At 46.5% G+C, this 12,541-nt stretch overlaps 1 protein-coding gene across 2 annotated transcripts in view; it reads left to right on the forward strand.

The window, feature by feature from the left end:
• Window positions 1–4,704: 4,704 nt before the first annotated feature.
• Window positions 4,705–12,541, forward strand: part of LOC128448298 (inactive N-acetylated-alpha-linked acidic dipeptidase-like protein 2) — a 447,438-nt gene continuing 439,601 nt past the window's right edge. For both annotated transcript variants that reach the window (XM_053430883.1, XM_053430884.1), the window contains exon 1: window positions 4,705–5,064. The gene's annotated coding sequence lies outside the window, so the exon portion shown is untranslated. The remainder of the gene's footprint in view (window positions 5,065–12,541) is intronic.

The raw sequence follows: 12,541 nt of genomic DNA on the forward strand, positions 1-12,541 counted from the left end.
GTGGCTTCGGCTGCAGCAAAGCTCAAAACCAGGCTTAACAGTAGGCAAAGTATTATCCTCCTTTCATGCAAAATCTCATTAAATTAGTTATCCAGCTTCTGTGAATCTTACTCTGGAATTTGCCAGATGTTTTTAATGCATTATCATCACCTCATTTCAACCCTCTCAACTTTTACTCCTGCCAAAACATTGTGGGAGCTGGGCATCGAGTGGCTGTCCTTTGCTGGGAGGTTATTGATGAGCTGCTAATGAAAGGCCTATTAAAGGCGAGCAATATTGATCCACGGAGGGCCTGACGACAGTATCATTGCAACAGGGACACAAGTGAAAAAGACATGCACTGCCAGGAGGCTGAAGAACGAGGATGGAATAGTCACCTCATGCACTGCTCCACACATGGTTCTGCTATTAATTCTTTTAAAGTTAATATCGATGCTATGTTTCTCTCTGTCTTTGTTTTTAATCTCAAATTTGAAAGCACATTTATTCTGTCAGACTAAATATATAACACACTTTATATATCCCATACATGGACAATCATCGTTGTCATGGCAGTTGGTGCGGTTTAAAAAAACTGCCCCTTACTGTTCAGTTTACAGATACAAAATAGAGAGTCCACTGTACATGAGTCATCTTCTGTTCAGTCAAACTTTACTTAACGTCTACTTTGTTGTCTTACATTATTGAGATATAACAATGAAATAGAACCTGTTTAAAACTACTCGCCCACCTTTGACTAAAACATAAAAAGTTCATAACAGAAAAGTGAACTTTAAGAAAATCAAAGGTCCCTCTTGAATTTGGAAACAGTAGTTTAACGAAAGAAAATTTACGTAAAATGTGTTTTTTTGTTAAATGCAAAGGTCAAAATCCCTCATGTCTGTAGATGTAACACAAAGCAGGCGGCTTACAATAAAGACTGAAAACAGGAAGACATGTCTAACTAAGAGTTTAATAAATAAGTAGTCTCGTCATCAATGTGAGATCCAAGATGGAAAAATGTGCTGCACTCTTTAAACCTGGCTGGTCATTTTCTACACTTCAGTGATGTCTGAAAGACAACCAAGCCAAGTTTCTGCTGGCTGGAGCTTCATAATAACTGTACTTGTTTTAGCTCTGTAGATTCTCTTTAGGTCTGGACTTTGACTTGGTCACATGGTAAAATCGATTTGGGTTTACCTTTAGCATCTGTGTTTTGAAGGATAACATTCAAGAATTGTAAGTTGCTTCAATGCTTACAAATGCTGAGGACTCAACTTTTCACTTACGACAACATGACAGAATCTGTTATGGTGCAAAAATGAAATAAATGCAGGCACCTATTCTTCGACTTTACCTTTTTCTGATAGTAATAAACCACTTTGCTGTGTTTTGGCATCCGATAATCCTTCTATCCGGTCATTCTATTTCTCAAACCGAACCTCCCGGATCATACCCGAAAGCAAATCGCACACACTAACCCTGCCCCCTGCACTGTTTTGATGCAGTGGCTTAAAGACTGCAGCATGTTTTTCTCCGTAATCTCTCAGGGTTCATATTGCCCTTCTCAACCTCTCCGTGGCCTGCTGCAGAGAAGCACAGCATTATTCTGCCAGCTGTCTTTATGATAGCAATGGTTAACGTGGGAAAATCCTGTTAGTAAGTGGTGTGGATACAAAGAGGACTTGAGTAGCACATCCTCTGCATGCTTTTACTAATATATTTGGAAATTAAATTATGCACACAGATGTTTTAGGGGTTTTGAAAATACAGCAAATGCAACAAAAGCACCAATGCATTGTAAATATGCCTTTGTTCTTTCAGCCTGGGCTTCATGAATGTGTTAATACTCTACATCTAACATGTGTTATAAAACATCTCAAGCTTTACTCCTCCTACGTCTTGTCACTGCACCCAGAAACATAAAATAAGAGCACGACGCCCTGTGGTTTCTCCTTCGTAGTTTGGTTGATCCCAGGTATCAAAACAGATTATTGAGGTTTTCTCAACTGAATAGTAGTGAAATAAAGACCTCAACACCTGCAGGCTCACCTTTTCATTGAAGAACAACTTTATACAACCATACATAAGCATGCACATGTAAATAAATGTAAGATTACATCTGAACAAGCATAAAAGGGAGCCCTACGCCATTGTTTATTCTCAAAGTGAGATAAAACAGATGTCACATAAAGAACATCTTTAGAAGGTGCAGAACTTGAGACTCCCAATGGACTGCCTCCATTTACAGCTCCCATTGTTATTGAAGTACTACAACCAGTTACTTTCTGAACTCACCCATATCCAGTGTCAGGACTTGAGGGAGGAGCCGTGAGCTCAGTGTATCACTCACTCTTTACACCCCTACACTGATTTCCAGGGCCAGATTGCTGCAATGATGAAGTCAGGTTTCTGTCAAACCGACTCATATCCCTAATAACTAATAGTAATTGAATTTAATAACCTTTTTGAAAATTAACACAAATAATGTATATAAAAAAGAAACACATGTATTAAATAGTTCTGCAGATTAAATAAATATCTTAGCTTTATTTACGGAGTACACCATACACTCTTAGACAGGGGTGAAATGCAGTGTTTAATCCATGAATTACACTGTTGTATAATAAAACATGATGAAGTCCATTAAGTGCAGGAGTCATATTTTAGCCATCGGCAATCTCTACCAAAACATTTTAAATGTTTGACCTAGAAAATCCTGACTGATTCCCTAATTCAAAAAGTAACATTTGTTATTTAATTGTGTAATTAAAGAGATTATCATTTTGAACTATTTCCTATGGTGCAGGACATCAGGGAGCACTGCAGGTTTAATAACATTTGGCACGCATCAGAAAATTCAAGATTGTGCCCAAAAACTCAACTCAATTAGCTGAAATAAAATGAATGCAATTCTACATGAACACCTATGATTAAAATCGTATTATCGTTTATTGTTATTTGATGGTTAAACAGGAGCTTTACTCGGCAAGTTGGCAATAATGGTTAAGTAGGAAATCTAATATCCTCGTTCTTAATAAAATAAAGCCCTTTTGCTAAAGTGGGAGAAAGGGTTAGGGTTAGGATGGTGACTAGGGTATCACAGGGCCAATTTAAGATGCTTACAATAATCTCAGCATGAACAAGTGGTGTCATACACGTAGAAGACACTAAAAAAGATTTTAACAGAGCTCTTGTGATTAGACAATTAAACAAAAAACCTGTGATCTCTGCAGTGGAATAAATGCATTATGTACTGCCTCATCTTGCTTCACCACCCCTCACCCCAACACTGCAGAGATTTCTGTGTCGTTGTGAACACGTTTGAATGGAGAATCTCCTGCTGCATTTTTCATGTGTGAAAGACATACTCCGGAGTGAGTCTGGACCCAATGTCGCAGGCTTCCTCTGGAGTTCACGTCTCAAGACGCTTTACAAAGACTGAAGACCATTCAAGCTCACATTCGTACTAACGTGGGGAGAACATGCAAACTCCACACTGAAGGGCTGCTGCCAAAATGGGAGACGAAAAAAAGAAAAAGGAGCGTACAGTAGGTGTTACGGTGTTAAATGGTGCTGTGCTCAGTAGCAGCTGGAGGGGAAGCAACCCGAGCCAGAATCCATATTAGTGAGATTGATCCAGCTGCGCGGCTGTAAGTCAATTTACAGAAACTGCAAATAAAACATCATATCACATCCATTGCATATTAGGTTACCTGCACCTAGCAACTGCTACCACCTGACTTAAGGTCTGGCCTGTGTTTGTGAGTGTGTACTTATTTTGTTACCTTTTCTTGGTATGCACACCACTGGGAATAGCAGTCCTCATGGGACCAAAGACCCAGTCTTTTCCTGAGACCTGTGTGAGTTAAGATGTGAATTGAGGTGAGGGGGAGTTTAAGCAGTGGCAGATTGCCCATCGGGAGCCCCGGGACATTTCCTACTGGCCTGAGTGACTTCTTGGTCTGCTGTGAAGAGTCAACCTGTCAAGCTTGTTGACAGTGGGTCTCTGCTATTTGACCTGCTTGGACTATGCTGTAAATTTTTTCACCTGGGCTGTTTGCACAGCCACATTACGGGAATGTGTATTCCTTATGAGGACAAAAAATAGATCCCCATGATAAGAATTATAATAGTGATAATAATAAGTTTAAGGTAAACTTGGAAGTTAGCGGGTTAGGTTTATGGCGAGAGTAAGTCTCTTGAATTTAATGTAAGTCAATGCATTGGACACCGTAAGGTCGGAGGAAAGTAAGTACAATTCCAAGGACCCCCCCCCCCCTCCCAGAGAGCACTACTACTGTTATGATTATGATTCTCATGATACTCATTATTACTTAAAGTAAAAGTGCACTTCCCGTACCTGTTTCAAAATATTCCAATTCAATCCAAATTTGACTCAATCAATGCATTTGTATAAATAATAAGTTCTGAGAACACAGGACTACTTTTATACAAAATACAGTAGTCGTTGCCGAAACCTCCAAAAAGCTGTTCTTGTATTGAAAGTTAATGAAAATAATTTCAGGGGATGTGCAATATTATATTATTTCATAGGGCCAACAATTTCTTGCGCCGCCCCTTTCCTAATGATGTCATCTAAAGTCAGAGACAAATATGGCACACACCGACAAGATATACTGCCAAACAGGTTGGATGAGGGCAGGTGAGAGAGGAGGAAGGGCTATGCTAATGCTGTCACACACACACACACACACACACAGACACACACACACACAGAAAGAAGCTAGCATTACAGGCAGACACACCACAGCCAGGGCAAACTAACAGGTGTAAAACTGAGCACAGTAAGTGAAGAAACAGAACAGTCAGTGTAGACTATAGGTAAAGCAGACATACAAGTTGCCAAGCAGTTTTTTGATAGGCTGGAAGAGTGTCAGGTGAGACGGCAGGCAGCTCTCACTGCCGGCTGTACTTTTGTAGCTGGAGAAGCATAGAGAGGCACAGAGAGGATTCTGTTAGGGTGGCCAGTCTCCCCACCTGCCCCCTCTTTGAGACGCACACATACACACACGCTCAGACTGAGGCAACCACTGGGGCATTCAACCAACTCAGCTCTGCAAGGTAAATGTGCAAATTCAGTTTGGTTAGAGCTCAAGGACCTGGACTGGATGTGTGAGTGTGTGTGAATGCTCTCCATTTCCCCAAATTAATTCAATTACTTTCCTTCTCTTCTTTCATCCATCACTGACTGTGATTACATGCGGCTGGTCATACTCCGGTTCAAGAGCCATTCAGGTTAATCAGGTTACTTGAACCTTGGCTGCTCTGAGAAGTTAGTCCAGTAAACAAGTTAACAATATTTTCGTTCTCCTTAATGAACAGTGATAGCTTGGTACAAATACACAAGGGGGGAGTGAAGGGATGCAGGCAGTCCCTGTTGACATCAGAATACACACACACAAAAACACACACACACAAACTAACACCATTACACATTCACACACACACACGTTGACCTTGCTAACAGCGGTCTGCCATTCTACATCAACCCCCTGTTGAATTGTATTTAATGCTTTTAACATATTATTACAGCCAATCTGTTTTTAAGAAATGGCCGAGGAGAGACTTGCATCCTTGAGCAATGTCTTCCCTCACACGAGCCATTTTCAGACATCGACTTTGGAGATTGCTCAGACAATAGGGCCCGATCTTTCTCCGGAGTTTCCTTTCTCATATGAACAAACTAAGCTGGAGAATCTCTGTTCACAACATCACAGAAATCTCCAGAGCTTTTCAGGTGAGGGGTGGCACAGGAGGCAGGACTGTAGAGATCATGTGACGTTGGAGTCTTTTACGTGTATTGCTCTGCTTTTCTATCCTGAAATATTTGAATTATTTTTTCTCTGTTTTGTGTCGGCCGTGTGTAAGGAAAATTGTCAATGCAACCACACAATTACAATGACTTTGCCAGAGGATCTCCTGCTGTATTTTTTAACATGCTCATTCGTACCTGATGAAGTTTCTACTAGGGGGCTGTCAGGAAAAAACAGATTTTCCCTCAGACTTCTGCATTCCCACGTACAGCCCCTCTGGATAATGTCAGGAGATTATCTGGAGTGCATGTCTGGATGCAGCCTTGAACATACACACAAACAAATACAAGGAAAGCAAAGTGTGAAATTAGCCACAGAAGCAGAGTTTCTCTCAGTGAAAGTTTAGCAAGTTATTGCAGTTCAGTTTCATTTGGTTCCTTAGTAACCAAGTGAAGGGAGCTGATAAAGAGTGTGAAGGTGCACTGGTTACCATGTGACAAACCACACCACTGCAGGCCCAGGGTGTTTGTGTTGTGGTCCTCTCGGGGGCTCCTCCTCACTAACATTCATTAACAGAGGGACAGAGGTGAGGGTTAGAAGACCTGCTGGACAACATTGTCTACCTGCTGTGGTTTTGTACCGCTGTGTTTTGTATTGTACGAGTTGGTGTGAACACACACACAGAGCGGCAGGTTGTAATTTAACAGGTGCTGTGGCCGCAGGCATAAGGTATCACTGTATCCCTCTGTGTGTAGGACAGACAGAGGGAGAGGGGAGAGATACTGCTTAGTGAATGTACAGCTTCACTCATTTCGCAAAATAAAAGCATAGAGATGAGGAACTTGATATTAATGAGCAACAAAAGTCATACATAAGGTGTATTAGACAGTGCTGTAGGAAAAAAAAGAAAAGAAAAAAAAGTTATGTTGTGGCGTGCACTCAGGGGTGTGTCCTCTCACCCAGTGGGTTGATGGGTAATGTTAGAGGCTGTAGCTATATATACTTCCCGTATGGGGAACATGTGGAGTTCTTCCTGGTTACTGAATAAACCACAGTAAACAGTACCTGCGTCTCTGCCTTTCCTTGTCTTGCCACATTGGTGACCCCGTTTTTTGGACATGTTCGAGGTAGAGGAGGATAGTGTCCCTTCCTCATCGGGGGAAGACGTATTTTCTTCCCCGGCGCCCGTGGACCGTGTCACCACAACGACCATGGCGCCGCAGCTTCCGCGACCGACCAGCTCCCGATGCACGTTAAACTGCCGGAGTTTTGGCAGAACGACCCCGCGCCGTGGTTTCTGCACGTCGAGGCTCTTTTCCATCTGCGAGGAGTAACGGCAGACGACTCCAGGTATTTTTTGGTGGTCGCGGCTTTGGACCAGCAATCCACCCGGCGCGTGATGCAGCTCCTGCGAGCCCCGCCGCTGCGCGGAAAGTACGCCGCCCTCAAGCAGCTTCTCCTCCGGCGCTACAGCTTGTCAGCCGCGGAGAGAGCGGACAAGCTACTGTCGCTTCCCGGTTTGGGCGATGGTTCGGCAGTGGACCTGATGGACGAGATGCTGTCGTTGCTGGGCTCCGAGGAGGATGGTTTCCTTTTCCCGCACATCTTTCTGCGCCAGCTCCCGCAGCAGGTGCGTGCAGCCCTCGCCAACTCTTCTTGTTTGGCGGCCGGCGACTTCCGTGGATTGGCTGAGCAGGCGGACCGGATCCTGCTGACTTCGAGGAACGTCTCCGTGCAGAGTGTGGCCGTGGAGTCCTTGCAGCCGACGTTGGAGGACGAGGTTCCGGCATTGACGGCTGCAGTTTCCACCCGCAGACAGCGCGGCCAGCTGTGTTTCTTCCATCAGCGCTTCGGCAGCAAGGCGCGCCGCTGCGTTCCTCCGTGCGCGTTCGAGGCACCGGGAAACGGAAGAGCCGGCGCTCGGTAGCAGCCGTGGGCGCTGGCGAGCAAGAGGAGCTGCTGTTCGTTCATGACTCCATATCAGGTAATCAGTTCCTGGTGGACTCCGGCTCGCAGAAGAGCCTTCTCCCTCCTGCAGCTACGGACCTCTCGGCCTGTGGCAGTGGTCCGCGTCTGACAGCGGCTAACGGTTCGGCTATAGAGACGTTTGGTACAAAGTCTGTGACTGTGTGTTTCAATGGACGCAAATTTCTGTGTGACTTTGTTGTAGCTTCCATTACGGTTCCTATTATCGGAGCAGATTTTCTGTGCACTAATGGGTTGTTAGTGGATGTAGCTAATCGCAGGCTCATTGATGCTGTGTCTTTTTCGTCTTTTCCGTGTCAGACAGGGGGACCCGGGCCGTTAACACACGCTAATTTCGCGGCGTCAAAGGATGTCTTCCAGCGCTTACTGGCGGAATTCCCTTCGCTGACAACGCCCGCATTTTCTGCCGCGGTTACTAAACACGGCGTGGAACATTTCATTCCCACTGCGGGTACGCCCGTTTTCGCACGTTCGCGTCGACTCGACACCGTGAAGTTAGCCACCGCGAAGGAGGAGTTTGCTACCATGGAGCGTTTGGGGATCGTTAGGCGGTCCAACAGCCCGTGGGCTTCGCCGCTCCACATGGTGCCCAAGGCGGACGGGTCTTGGCGGCCGTGCGGTGACTTCCGCCGTTTAAATAACATTACGGCCCATGACCGTTATCCCATTCCGCATGTTCAGGATTTTTCGATTCGTCTGGCGGGCATGACAATTTTTTCTAAAATCGATTTGGTGCGAGGTTATCATCAGGTGCCTGTGCGGGCAGAGGACGTGCCCAAGACTGCAGTCATTACACCATTTGGGCTTTTCGAGTTCCTGCGAATGCCGTTCGGCCTTAAAGGCGCAGCGCAGACGTTTCAGCGCTTGATGGACTCGGTGTTACGTGACCTCGCGTTTGTTTTCGTCTATTTGGACGACATCTTGTTGGCCAGCCCGTCGGTTGATGAGCATTTGTCGCACCTTAGGCAGGTTTTCCAGCGCCTTGATGGACATGGTCTCATTGTAAACACAGCCAAGTGCCAGTTTGGGCTGTCTGTCATAGACTTTTTGGGCCATCGCATTTCGTCGCAGGGTGCGGTTCCTTTGCCCTCGAAGGTGCATGCAGTTGCGGATTTTCCCCGTCCGGTCTCGGTCAGGTCGCTACAGGAGTTTTTGGGCATGGTAAACTTTTACAATCGTTTCTTGCCTCGTGCGGCCCAACTCCTGCAACCATTGTATGGTGCTTTGAAGCTTAAGAAAGCCAAGGACCAGGTTGACTGGACCCCTGTGAGGATCCAGGCTTTTGAGGGGGCTAAGGCTGCCCTGGCTAATGCGGCACTTCTGGCGCACCCCGCGTCTCGGGCGCCCATCGCCCTCACGACCGATGCTTCGGATGTGGCTGTCGGTGCAGTTGTTGAACAGCGTGTTGTGGGTGCGTGGCAGCCCCTTGCATTTTTTAGCCGCGGTTTGCGAGACAGTGAGCGAAAATACAGCGTGTTTGACCGGGAACTGTTAGCGTTGTACCTGGCTACGCGTCACTTCCGTTTCCTGCTGGAAGGCCGCCCTTTCACAGCCTATGTTGACCACAAACCATTGACGTTTGCTATGGCGAAGGTGACAGAGCCATGGTCTGCTCGCCAGCAGCGCCATCTAGCGGCGGTCTCCGAATTCACAACGGACATCCAACATGTGGCGGGTAAAGCGAACCCGTTGGCAGACTGCCTGTCGCGGGTGCTGGTGTGCCCTGCCCTGTGCATCTTGGGGTTGATTTTTCAGCACTGGCTGCCGATCAACCTGGGGACCCGGGTATCGTTGCACTGAGAGCTGCGAGTACCGGTCTGGAGCTGGAGGAGGCAGTGGTGCAAAATGGTGGGCCTGCCCTCCTTTGCGACGTCTCCACGGGCCGCCCCCGCCCGGTGGTGCCGGTTGCTTGGTGCCGTCGGGTCTTTGATATGGTGCACTCTCTTTCTCATCCGGGTGTCCGGGCGTCGGTGAAGTTGGTGTCTTCGAAGTTTGTGTGGCCTGGCCTTCGCAAAGAGGTCAAAGAGTGGGCGGCCACATGTGTGGCGTGTCAGCGCGCAAAAGTTCACCAGCACACTAGGGCGCCCCTCGAGCCATTTTTGATTCCGGCCAAGCGTTTTGATCATGTGCATATCGACCTGGTGGGGCCTCTTCCCCCTTCCCAGGGTTTTACACATCTCCTTACCATGGTAGATCGGACCACTAGGTGGCCAGAGGCGGTTCCTCTGTCTTCCACGACATCTGCGGACGTGGCACGCGCTTTTCTTTCAGCTTGGGTCTCACGTTTTGGTGCACCGTCTGATATCACCTTTGACAGAGGCCCGCAGTTCATTTCAGATCTCTGGTCGGCGCTAGCAAAGTCTCTGGGCACACAGGTTCACCGTACCACTGCCTACCACCCCCAGGCTAACGGCTTGTGTGAACGTTTTCACCAGTCGCTTAAGGCGTCATTGCGGGCTGCGCTCTCAGACGCGAACTGGTTGGATCGGTTGCCGTGGGTGATGCTCGGGTTGCGCTCGGCTCCTAAGGCTGACCTGGATGCCTCGCCTGCAGAGTTGGTGCTCGGTCAGCCGCTCCGCGTCCCAGGGGAGTTTCTGCCTCAGAGCTCGGCCCCCTTTCCGTTTCCTGTTGCGCGTCCTGCGTCACAGGCCAATTGTGCACCGGTGCCCGTGCATCATTTTTCTCCTCGGTCTTTCGTGCCAACGGATCTCGCGACCACTCGGTTTGTTTTCGTGCGTCACGATGCTCACCGGTTTCCCCTCCAGCCCCCGTATGACGGCACGTTTAAAGTGTTAGAGGCGGGTTCTAAAAGTTTCATTCTGGACATGGGCGGGCGCAGGGAGCGCGTTTCGTTAGACAGGCTTAAGCCAGCTCATCTGTTGGCCGGCGAAGAGGTGCTACCGGCCCGGGTTCCCCGTCGTGGTCGCCCCCCTTCTAAGACCCCTGTGTTGTTTTCTCCAGTTGTGCCTCCTGATCCTGTGCCTGTTGTAAATGATGTCCCTTCTGCCTGTTCCACCCCTGCGTTTGCGGACGGGGGTCGGCGTAGCCGTTATGGTCGCCTCGTTAAACCCCCTGAGAGGTACTGACTTTTGTCCCATTTTTCTCCCTCTGGGTGTTCGGGGGGGGGCTGTGTGGCGTGCACTCAGGGGTGTGTCCTCTCACCCAGTGGGTTGATGGGTAATGTTAGAGGCTGTAGCTATATATACTTCCCGTATGGGGAACATGTGGAGTTCTTCCTGGTTACTGAATAAACCACAGTAAACAGTACCTGCGTCTCTGCCTTTCCTTGTCTTGCCACAATGTAAACTATAATTTTCGGGCAGCTCTATTATGCCGTTATTTAAAAAGTATCACCCAGTCACCATATACAAGACAATATATAGAATAGGAGACTAGATGAACTGAAATTGAATCATATAGCCCAACCATTTTATTTTAATTTTTGTTGTTATTTCTACTGATGTGGGGTAAACAATGATGGAATGTTACTTGATACATTAAGTCAAGTACTGTTTTGAACTACATTACTTGAGTGTTGCAAATTAATGTTACTTTTAACTCCACATTTACAATCTATCTAGCTATAGCTGCTAGTTACTAAACTAAGATTTTTGGATATATCACATATTAAGAGACAATACAATCCAGATTTTAAATTAATGCATGTGTAATGATAACACAACCAACATAGACCGACTGCATTTGTTGTAGAAATGGCCAAGTACACGCCCACACACAAAACATTCTGTGAAGAAGCACAGATAAATCACCTGAGTTTACCATAATGTCACAAACCGACATACCTACGCACACAGCTCTCTGTTGTCCTAGGTTACAGCGTCTCACATCGGAGGAACAGCTGATCAGTGTATGGATGTTAAAAGTAAAAAAGTCAACCATATGTCTCTGTCCCGTTTTGACGAGCGGCTTCATCACATGGAACCGTTCACACAGCAAACAGGAATAACCCACAGACACTTGGTCAGTTTACAACAGAGACTGGACTTTGAGAGTGTGCAGTCGGCGAGGGCTGCTAAGGAGACAGGGAGAGCAGGGGTTGGGTGCCAGGCAACAGCGAGAAGGGGCCGGGGCAAGATGAGGTTATGCTCTGAACGGTCATATAATGCTCAGTAAACAATGGTGATGAATTTGCCTTAAAGTTATTGGACAATAAATAGTGCGTAAACCACCATAAAAAGGTGCATAAACGCTATTTTGTATTTGTACCTAAATTCCGTTTTCACCCCACTACAACCCTGTTAATAGATGTTTTAAAAGGACTAATTAAATTAATTTACTTTTGTCCTATTATTTCTCTTTCATACATTTCGCTAAACCGGGATTTGATCTCAGCAGTTTCTTGATGTTGTTTTGTTAAGGCCTATTGAATTGGTGATCAAATAAGAATGTGTGCAATTAGTTGTAGCTTTTGTTGAATGGGCTCATCCAACAATCAAGTAGGCTATTATTCCATGCAGCACTGATAGATGCCCCTAGAATTGGTCAAACTCCCTAAATCCTTCATTACATTTGTACAACTCAAATGTGTTGGTTTTTTTGAGTACCCCTGCCGGATGACATCATCCTAATTATCTCCTTAAACTTGACAAAGCCCCTCCACGTCCAGAGGTGACATTTTACCTGTGCAGGCTGAGGCTGTTCCAGTTTTGTCATTATTTGAGCACAGCCAAACTCTCCAGGGACTCGCAGTGTCACCAGTTGAGGTTGCAGAGAGATTTGGGACGTGACATCAAAGCTTAAGGAAGTGCAAGAGTGAGAGGATGAAGACGCACATAGAG

This window comes from Pleuronectes platessa, chromosome 9, assembly GCF_947347685.1.
Source record: "Pleuronectes platessa chromosome 9, fPlePla1.1, whole genome shotgun sequence".
Lineage (NCBI taxonomy): Eukaryota > Metazoa > Chordata > Actinopteri > Pleuronectiformes > Pleuronectidae > Pleuronectes > Pleuronectes platessa.